Source organism: Dasypus novemcinctus, chromosome 3, assembly GCF_030445035.2.
Source record: "Dasypus novemcinctus isolate mDasNov1 chromosome 3, mDasNov1.1.hap2, whole genome shotgun sequence".
Classification (NCBI taxonomy): Eukaryota; Metazoa; Chordata; class Mammalia; order Cingulata; family Dasypodidae; genus Dasypus; species Dasypus novemcinctus.
The window spans coordinates 120268731-120276702 of NC_080675.1; the positions used below are offsets into that span (position 1 = coordinate 120268731).

At 42.0% G+C, this 7972-nt stretch overlaps 1 pseudogene; it reads left to right on the forward strand.

Moving 5' to 3' along the window:
• The first annotated feature begins 1971 nt into the window (after nt 1-1971).
• Nucleotides 1972-7613, forward strand: LOC101414551 (tubulin alpha-1B chain-like; annotated as a pseudogene).
• The last annotated feature ends 359 nt before the right edge of the window (nt 7614-7972 follow it).

Consider the following 7972-nt stretch of genomic DNA (forward strand, 5'->3'; position numbering starts at 1 on the left):
GAATCGAGTATTTGGGGTCAAATTTTCTATGTCCCTAAACACTGTTAGGTAGAAAATAAGTCCCTCTTAGGTAGAAAAATATTATTTTTAGAACATCTATTCCTCTAGAGAATATTTTGCAAAATAATTGTTTAAGGCAGACACGAAAGGACAAATACTGTATGATTCCACTTCTATGAAATTTCTGGAATAAGAAATTGATAGAGACAGAAAGTAGATTATAGGTTACCAGAGGCTGGTGCCAGGGGCAGAGAGGAAATGTGGAGTTATTGCTTAATGGGTACAAAGTTTCAATTTTCAGTGATGAAAAAGTTTAATAATGGAAGGTGGTGGTAGTAGCACAACATTGTAAAAGTGATTAATGCCATTGAATTGTACATTTAAAAATGGCAAATTTTATGTTGTATGTGTTTCCACAATATAATTTGTATATACACATAAAAATACTTTCTCGCTTAAGAGAAAATACAATAAGATATTGGGCAAAATGAAATCTAGTCACTTGCTATTTATTCTCTACTTCAAAAGATTATTTTAAAACATCACAGGTATTTTGTAAAGCATTGACTAGTGATAAACGCAATCCCTTCTTACAGTCTTGTTCATTACTACCATACTTGAGATTGTTCAGCAATCTTAATGCCTATGGGTTAAAAAGTCATATGATTAATAGTAGAGCAAATTAAGTACTGTGGTTCTACTGTGGCAGCAATCTATCCTAAACAACAGTGGTGCTCATCAAATATTCTGCTACAGTATTTACAACAAGCATATTGACCAAAGTTAATGCAATTATAATAAAAATGATGAAACAGAAACATCTTAAAATGATCACTCTTCTCTCTTAAACACGTATGTATTCCACAGTAGTGTTTTTCACATTTATTGAAATTATGGAACCCTTCTGTGGTCTTCCAATTGTGTGACATTTTCCTTCACTCATTGATTTGCGTTTGCAAGGCTAGTATTATAGATGCTATTTATTTCCTCCTTGGCACCAGACTTGCAATTCCAGTGGACCTCCAAGAGGGCGATGGTGTCCCCTTAAAATAGGGGTGAGTTTCCATGCTGGCAGGCCGGCCTCAGGAGTGAAAAAAGGAGGCAAAAGTACTGCAATTTTCCACAATTTTTTATGCTTAAGGGCTTTACTAAAACAGCTAAATGAAATGTTTAATAGACTTCCTACTGTATGTAAGTGTGTAATATCAAAAAATATAGAAAGATTTTAGTAATTATGAACCTAGGTAGCTTGTTCAATCTTCAGGAATTAATTTTTCAGAGTTTCTCATAGTTACTGCCAGGAACTTTCACGGATATGTTTTAATCCTCATGACCACTATGTGAAGTGAGTATTATTATTCCTTTTTTTTGTTCCTAAAAGTAACTCAACTCAGGAATCTCAGGATAATCCAAACTTACATCATCTGACTTTTAGAAGAAACTATGTCTGTTGTAGCATAACTACTCCTAAGTTACAGCAGTTACAGCTTGATTTACCATGGTTTTCCCCCAAGTTTGAATTGATTTAGGGACTTTCTTTGGGCTTATTTATTATTCTGAGATCACTAAAGGGCCTTTCCATTGTTCAAAAAATCTAAAAACTTTGTTTCACCATAGCATTATATTATACTAATCTTTATTCACACAGAAGAGACCTGCTATTTCCTATGTAAAGCTTATCAGGATAAAGAGCCCATTTGTCCTTTCAAATATCCTGCTCTTATGACTTTTCTCTTTTCAAGGTTCAACAGGAATTTAAAAGATAAGAGGTTTGCAATAGCAATATATTGCACTGCATGACAATTTTAAGATGGTCTTTTGCAGCCAGAGGCAGTTTGGTAACACATTCTGAGCTTCCTTCCTTTTTTCACTATCTTTGGGGAACATTTGTGGTTGTTTCTCCAGATCTCCCCTCTTTGTCTCCCAACAGCTCCTTTTTCCCTTGTAAGGATCCATGTGGTTCCAAAGACAATGCTCTCACCAGGTGCTCTGGTGCGTTTCATCTCCTGGTCAATGATTGGCTCAAGGGTAAGTTTGTGACTTAAGCCTGCCCAATCCAATTAGAATGTGGGAACCTTTGCTTGAGTTAACGGACAAGGATGCTCACTTCTTCTCACTAGATTTGAAAAAGGAAACATTTAGCACCAGCAGAGAGTAACCATCTTAAAATTAAGAGAGGTGTCAGGAGTGCATTACTTACCTTAATTCTTAGCTTGTTGGATACAGTAACTGGGACCTGGTGTCTGCTCCTGTCATCTTGACCTCCTAACCTGTAGCTACCATGCATCTCCATCCACATCGGCCAGGCTGGTGTCGAGATTGGCAATGCCTGCTGGGAGCTCTACTGCCTGGAACATGGCTCTGAGCCTGATAGCCAGATGCCAAGAGACAAGACCACTGGGGGAGGAGATGGCCCCTCCAACACCTTCTTCCACAGTGAAACAGGCCTGGCAAGCATGTGCCAGGGCAATTTTGTTGTTGTTGTTTTATTTATTTATTTTTTTTTTGAGGTACTGGGGCTGGAGATTGAACCCAGGACCTCATGTGAGGGAAGCTGGTGCTCCAAGCCACTTCGGCACCCCTGAGTTGATTTATTGCTTGTTTGTTTTTTTGTTTTTTTTTTAAGGAGGTACAGGGAACCGAACCCAGGACCTCCCATGTGGGAAGCAGGTGCTTAACTGCTTGAGCCACATCTGCTCCCTAGAGCAGTGTTTGTAGATCTGGAACCCACAGTCATTGATGAGGTTCACACTGGCACCTACTGCCAGTTCCTCCACCCTGAGCAGCTCATCACAGGCAAGGAAGATGTTGCCAATAACTATGCCTGTGAACACTACACCATTGGCAAGATCATGCACTTGGTTCTGGGCAGAATTTGCAAGCTGGCTGACCAGTGCACAGGTCCTTAGGGCTTTGGCGGGGGGATCAGTTCAGAAGTCCAAGCTGTAGTTCTCCATTTACCAACCCCTCTAAGGTCTCCACAGCTGAGGTCAAGCCCTACAAACTCTATCCCCACCATCACTCATACCACCCTGGAGCACTCGGATTGTGCCTTCATTGTAGACAATGAGACTACCTGTGGCATCTTTTGTAGAAACCTTGATATTGCATGCCCAACCTATACCAAAGTTAACCGCCTTTGTTGCCAGATTGTGTCATCACTGCTTCCCTCAGATTTGATGGTGCCCTGAATGTTGATCTGACAGAATTCCAGACCAACCTGGTACCCTATCCCTGCATATAGTTTCCTCTGGCCACATGCGCCCCCATCATCTCTGCTAAGAAAGCCAGTCATGAACGGCTTTTTGTTTTTTTCTTCTCTGTTTTCTTTTAAAATTTACATTAAAAAAATATGAGGTCCCTGTACACCCTCCACCTCCCTACCCCATTCCTCCCACATCAACAACCTCTTGCATCATTGTGGCACAGTCACTGCACCTGGTGAATATATTTTGGAGCACTGCTGCTCCACATGGACAGTGGTCTACATTGTAGTCTACACTCTCCCCCATTCCACCCAGTGGGCCATGGCAGGACACACAATGTCCAGCATTTGTCCCTGCAGCACCACCCAGGACAACTCCAAATCTTGAAAATGCACCCACATCATATTTCTTCTTCCCTCTCCCTACCATCAGCAGCTACTATGGCCACTTTCTCCACATCAATATTACAATTTCTTCCCTTACTAATCACAATAGTTCCCCAGCAGAACACCAGTAAGTCCACTCTAATCTATACTCTAGTCCTCCATCTTTAGGACCCTGGAATGGTTAAGTCCAGTCCCCCTCTACATCAAGAGGGGGCTTAGATTCCTCATGGATGATGGATACAATTCTCCTGCTTGCAGTTGTAGGCACTCTTGGCTCCCTGGTGTGGTGGTTGATCATCTTCACCTCCCTGTCAGCTGGCCAGGGTAAGTCCAGTAAACCAGAGGGTAGGAGTTGCAAGTCTGCTGAGGCTCAGGGCCTGGCTGTCACAAGGACAGTCCAGAAATTCAGTTCTCCTGAGTATACACTAACCCAAACACCAACCACAGGTCCAGTAAAAGAAACAGAAGAGGCATGTTTAGAAAGGTCATATCTGAGTCCAACTCCATCACACTCAGGAACACAAACTCCAAAGTAGGGCCAAATGACATGGCCCTGAACTCCAGAGCCATCTACCTTGACCATAGAACCTGTGGGTCTCCGTAGCCCTCAGGAGAACCGGTACCTGGGTTTCTATCTACTTTGACTGTCTCTGGTACCCTGCTGAGGCATGCATAAGCATTACCCCTCTGATGATCACCCAACTCTTTTTTGGAGACTCATAGCTATATAAACTCATTTGTCCTTTCCATTTCCCCTTTTATCCCAGGTCAAAAAGCAGTTTTTAACACCTGATATTACATGTAGGCTAAGATATTCTGCTGGTCTGAGTTGACCCTTTTATTCAAGGTCTTTTTCTAGTTATGTCATCAGCTGGTGCTTGGTAGTAATCCTTCAGCACCAGGGAGGCTCATCTCCAGGAGTCATGTCTCATGCTCTGGGGGAAGGTAATGCATTTACATGCTGAGTTTGGCTTAGAGAGTGACCACATTTGAGCCACATGGAGGTAACTCTTAGGCACCCTGCAGCTCTAGGCCTTGTTTTTATTTCAGGTGCACAGGCTCATAATCAGAGCCGTCAGTATCAAGGGCTCATTGTTGGACCATCCATCTTTATTGGTCTTTGCCATTGCACTTGGGGAATTGTTGCTGTTCCATTGGGGAATGTGATAGAGCTCCCCTGGCTAGGAACTCAGCACTCTCTCAGTTGTTGTTTTTAACTGAAACCACTATGAAAATATCCAAACATTTTTATGTACCCTATATACATGCCCTGGAGAACTCCCTCCCAACCATGTGCCCCCTATCAATAACACCCCACACCAGTGTTCCTCCTTGCCATAGTTGAACCTCTCTGTAGTCCAAAACTTCTTTAAAAAGGAAGCCTAATATATTGCCAGATTCCATTAACAGTAAAATGGAATATAGTGATGGGTTTAAAGGTTAGATATAGAATACATAGTAATTTAGAAAAATTAAAATAAAGGCAAAATAAATTGGGGTATCAAAAAATGAAAAAATGAACAAGTTTTGTTTTTGACATTTTGCCTTTCATCACTGCTATAGGTGTTGCCCTGTATGTACAGTGGCAAGTTAATTTCTTCCATTTCTTCCTCAGTGTCTACATCCTTTCTTTTTTTTTCTAATTATTAAGTTTGTCTTCACATAGTTTTAGATCACAGTAATTCACATATACAATATATGGTACTCCCACATATCCAACATCAAACCCTTTGTCCCTTCCCCAGCAATGATCTTTTTACATGTTCATATTATATTTGCTGCAGCTCATGTACAGATATTGGAACATGGTTCCATTTGAGTTTATATTATTGTTTATATTTTTGACAATACAATTTTCTAAATTTTTAGTTATCTTATGTTTTACATTATGGTTTGCATTTTACCCTATAGACTTTTATACATTTTTGGTGTAATTTAACATGTCCTGTATCCATCATTGCATGATATTGAGGAACACTTCTTTTGCCCCGCAGTTACACTGATTCCATCTATTCAACATCTCTTCCCCTTCCCCTCAGGACCCACCACGACAATCAATTTTCATTACTTGAAGGACCATATTCAGAGATACTTGCAACAATGAGGTCTTGACATACTTGACTGCCCTAACCCACTGGGAGCCACCAATTCTCTCAAGAGATACAATTCCCTCTGTTTGAGAACATCACTCCTCCCCATTGTATGGGTCTCCACCCAATGATATAACCCACTATGACAAAATGAGCACTCACACACTCCCTAGAAACTTGCCCTGTGTCAGATGTCCCCCTTAAGCATCTGAAACAGGTAACCTTCCATATTATATTTTCTAAAGAATTTTCTCTACATTATAATTTCAACCACATACCTGACAATCTCCTATGTTCAAATGTCCCCCCCACTGTCTCCCCAATTTCTTGGGCCATCTGACCCATCCTCCCATCCCTAGCCCCCCTCAAGCCCACAAAACCCCACCCAAAGGTATCCCTATGCCCCCATTTTATCCCTTCCCTGTACAAATACTTACCTCCAGCTTATCATAGATTTCACCCATGTAGGTGTCAGCTTGCAACCTTCCTCTACCCCCCAACTTCCTTTAAGTTTATCATCCCAGTCTCTAGCTCTCTGAGACAGCTTGGTTTACTTATTTCATATCAGAGAGGTCATGTAGTATTTGTCCTTCAATGCCTGGGTTGCTTCACTCAGCATAAGGTTCTCAAGATTCATCCATGTAGGGAAACGGACTTGGCCCAGTGGTTAGGGCATCCGTCTACCACATGGGAGGTCCGCGGTTCAAACCCCGGGCTTCCTTGACCCGTGTGGAGCTGGCCCATGCACAGTGCTGATGCGCGCAAGGAGTGCCGTGCCACGCAAGGAGTGCCCTGCCACGCAGGGGTGTCCCCCGCGTAGGGGAGCACACGCGCAAGGAATGCACCCAGTAAGGAGAGCCGCCCAGCGCAAAAGAAAGTGCAGCCTGCCCAGGAATGGCACCACCCAAACTTCCCATGCCACTGACGACAACAGAAGCAGAAAAAGAAACAAGATGCAGCAAATAGACACAGAGAACAGACAACTGGGGGAGTGGGAATTAAATAAATAAATCTTTAAAAAAAAAAAAGATTTATCCATGTTATCATGTGTTTGTAGTGTATTTGTTCTTAAAGCTGAGTAGTATTCCATTGTATGTATATACCACATTTTATTTATCCATTCATCTGTCGATGGGCATTTGGGTTGATTCCAACTTTTGGCAATAATGAATAGTGCTGCTATGAACATTGGTGTGCATTTATCAGTTTGTGTCCTTGTTTTCAGTTCTACTGGGTATATACCCAGCAGTGGAATTGCTGGGTAATATGGCAAATCTAGAGCCAGTTTTTTGAGAAACCACCATATTGTCCTCCAGAATGGCTGGATCCTTCTGCATTCCTACCAGCAGTGGATGAGTGTTCCCATTTCTCCACATCCTCTCCAAAAATTGTAGTCTTCTGTTTTTTTTGATAGCTGCCAGTCTTATGGGAGTAAGATGGCAGCTCATTATGAACAGCTTTCTGTAGCAGAGATTACCAATGCTTCCTTTGAGCCATCCCACCAGTTGGTGAAATGCAACCCTTGCCCTGGTAAACACATGGCTTCTGCCTGTTGTACCGTGGTGACATGGTCTCCAAAGGCATCAATGCTGCCATTGCCACCAACAAGACTAAGCGTAGCATCCATTTTGTGGATTGGTGTCCCAAAAGCTACAAGTTTGGCATTAATTACTAGCCTCCCACTGTGGTACTAGTGGAGATCTGGCCAAGGTCCAGGGATCTGTGAGCATGCTGAGCAAACCACCAGGACTCACCTGGACTAGAAGTTTGATCTGATGTATGCCAAGGATACCTTGGTTCACTGATACATGGGTGAGCGGATGGAGGAAGGAGAGTATTCTGAGGTCTATGAGGACATGGCTGCCCTTGAGAAGGATTATGAGGAGGTTGGTGTGGATTCTGTTGAAGGAGAGGGTGAGAAAGGAGAGTAATAATAGTACCCATTCTCTCAGCTCTATAGCATATCACACTCCCAGCGCTTCAGCTTCTACATTAGCTGACAAGGCATTTATGCTCTCTAGTTAGATTGTCTTCAATTAATTATGATCATGTCTTTTTAAACACATGTACCACTAAAGTTTTCCATCATGTCTCAAAGTAAAGGCTTTAAGAAAAGTTAAAAAAAAAAAAAAAAAAAGATAGGTGCCAGGCTTAGGATGGAGCTGACACTGTGAAAGGTGAAGCAGAGATCAATGGAAAGGAACTGATTTTTGGTGATATCCTCTGTCCATTCTAGTCTGGTGTCTTTCTATGTCTGAGCATTTTGTCCCTTTCAAAATACTGGTGTGAT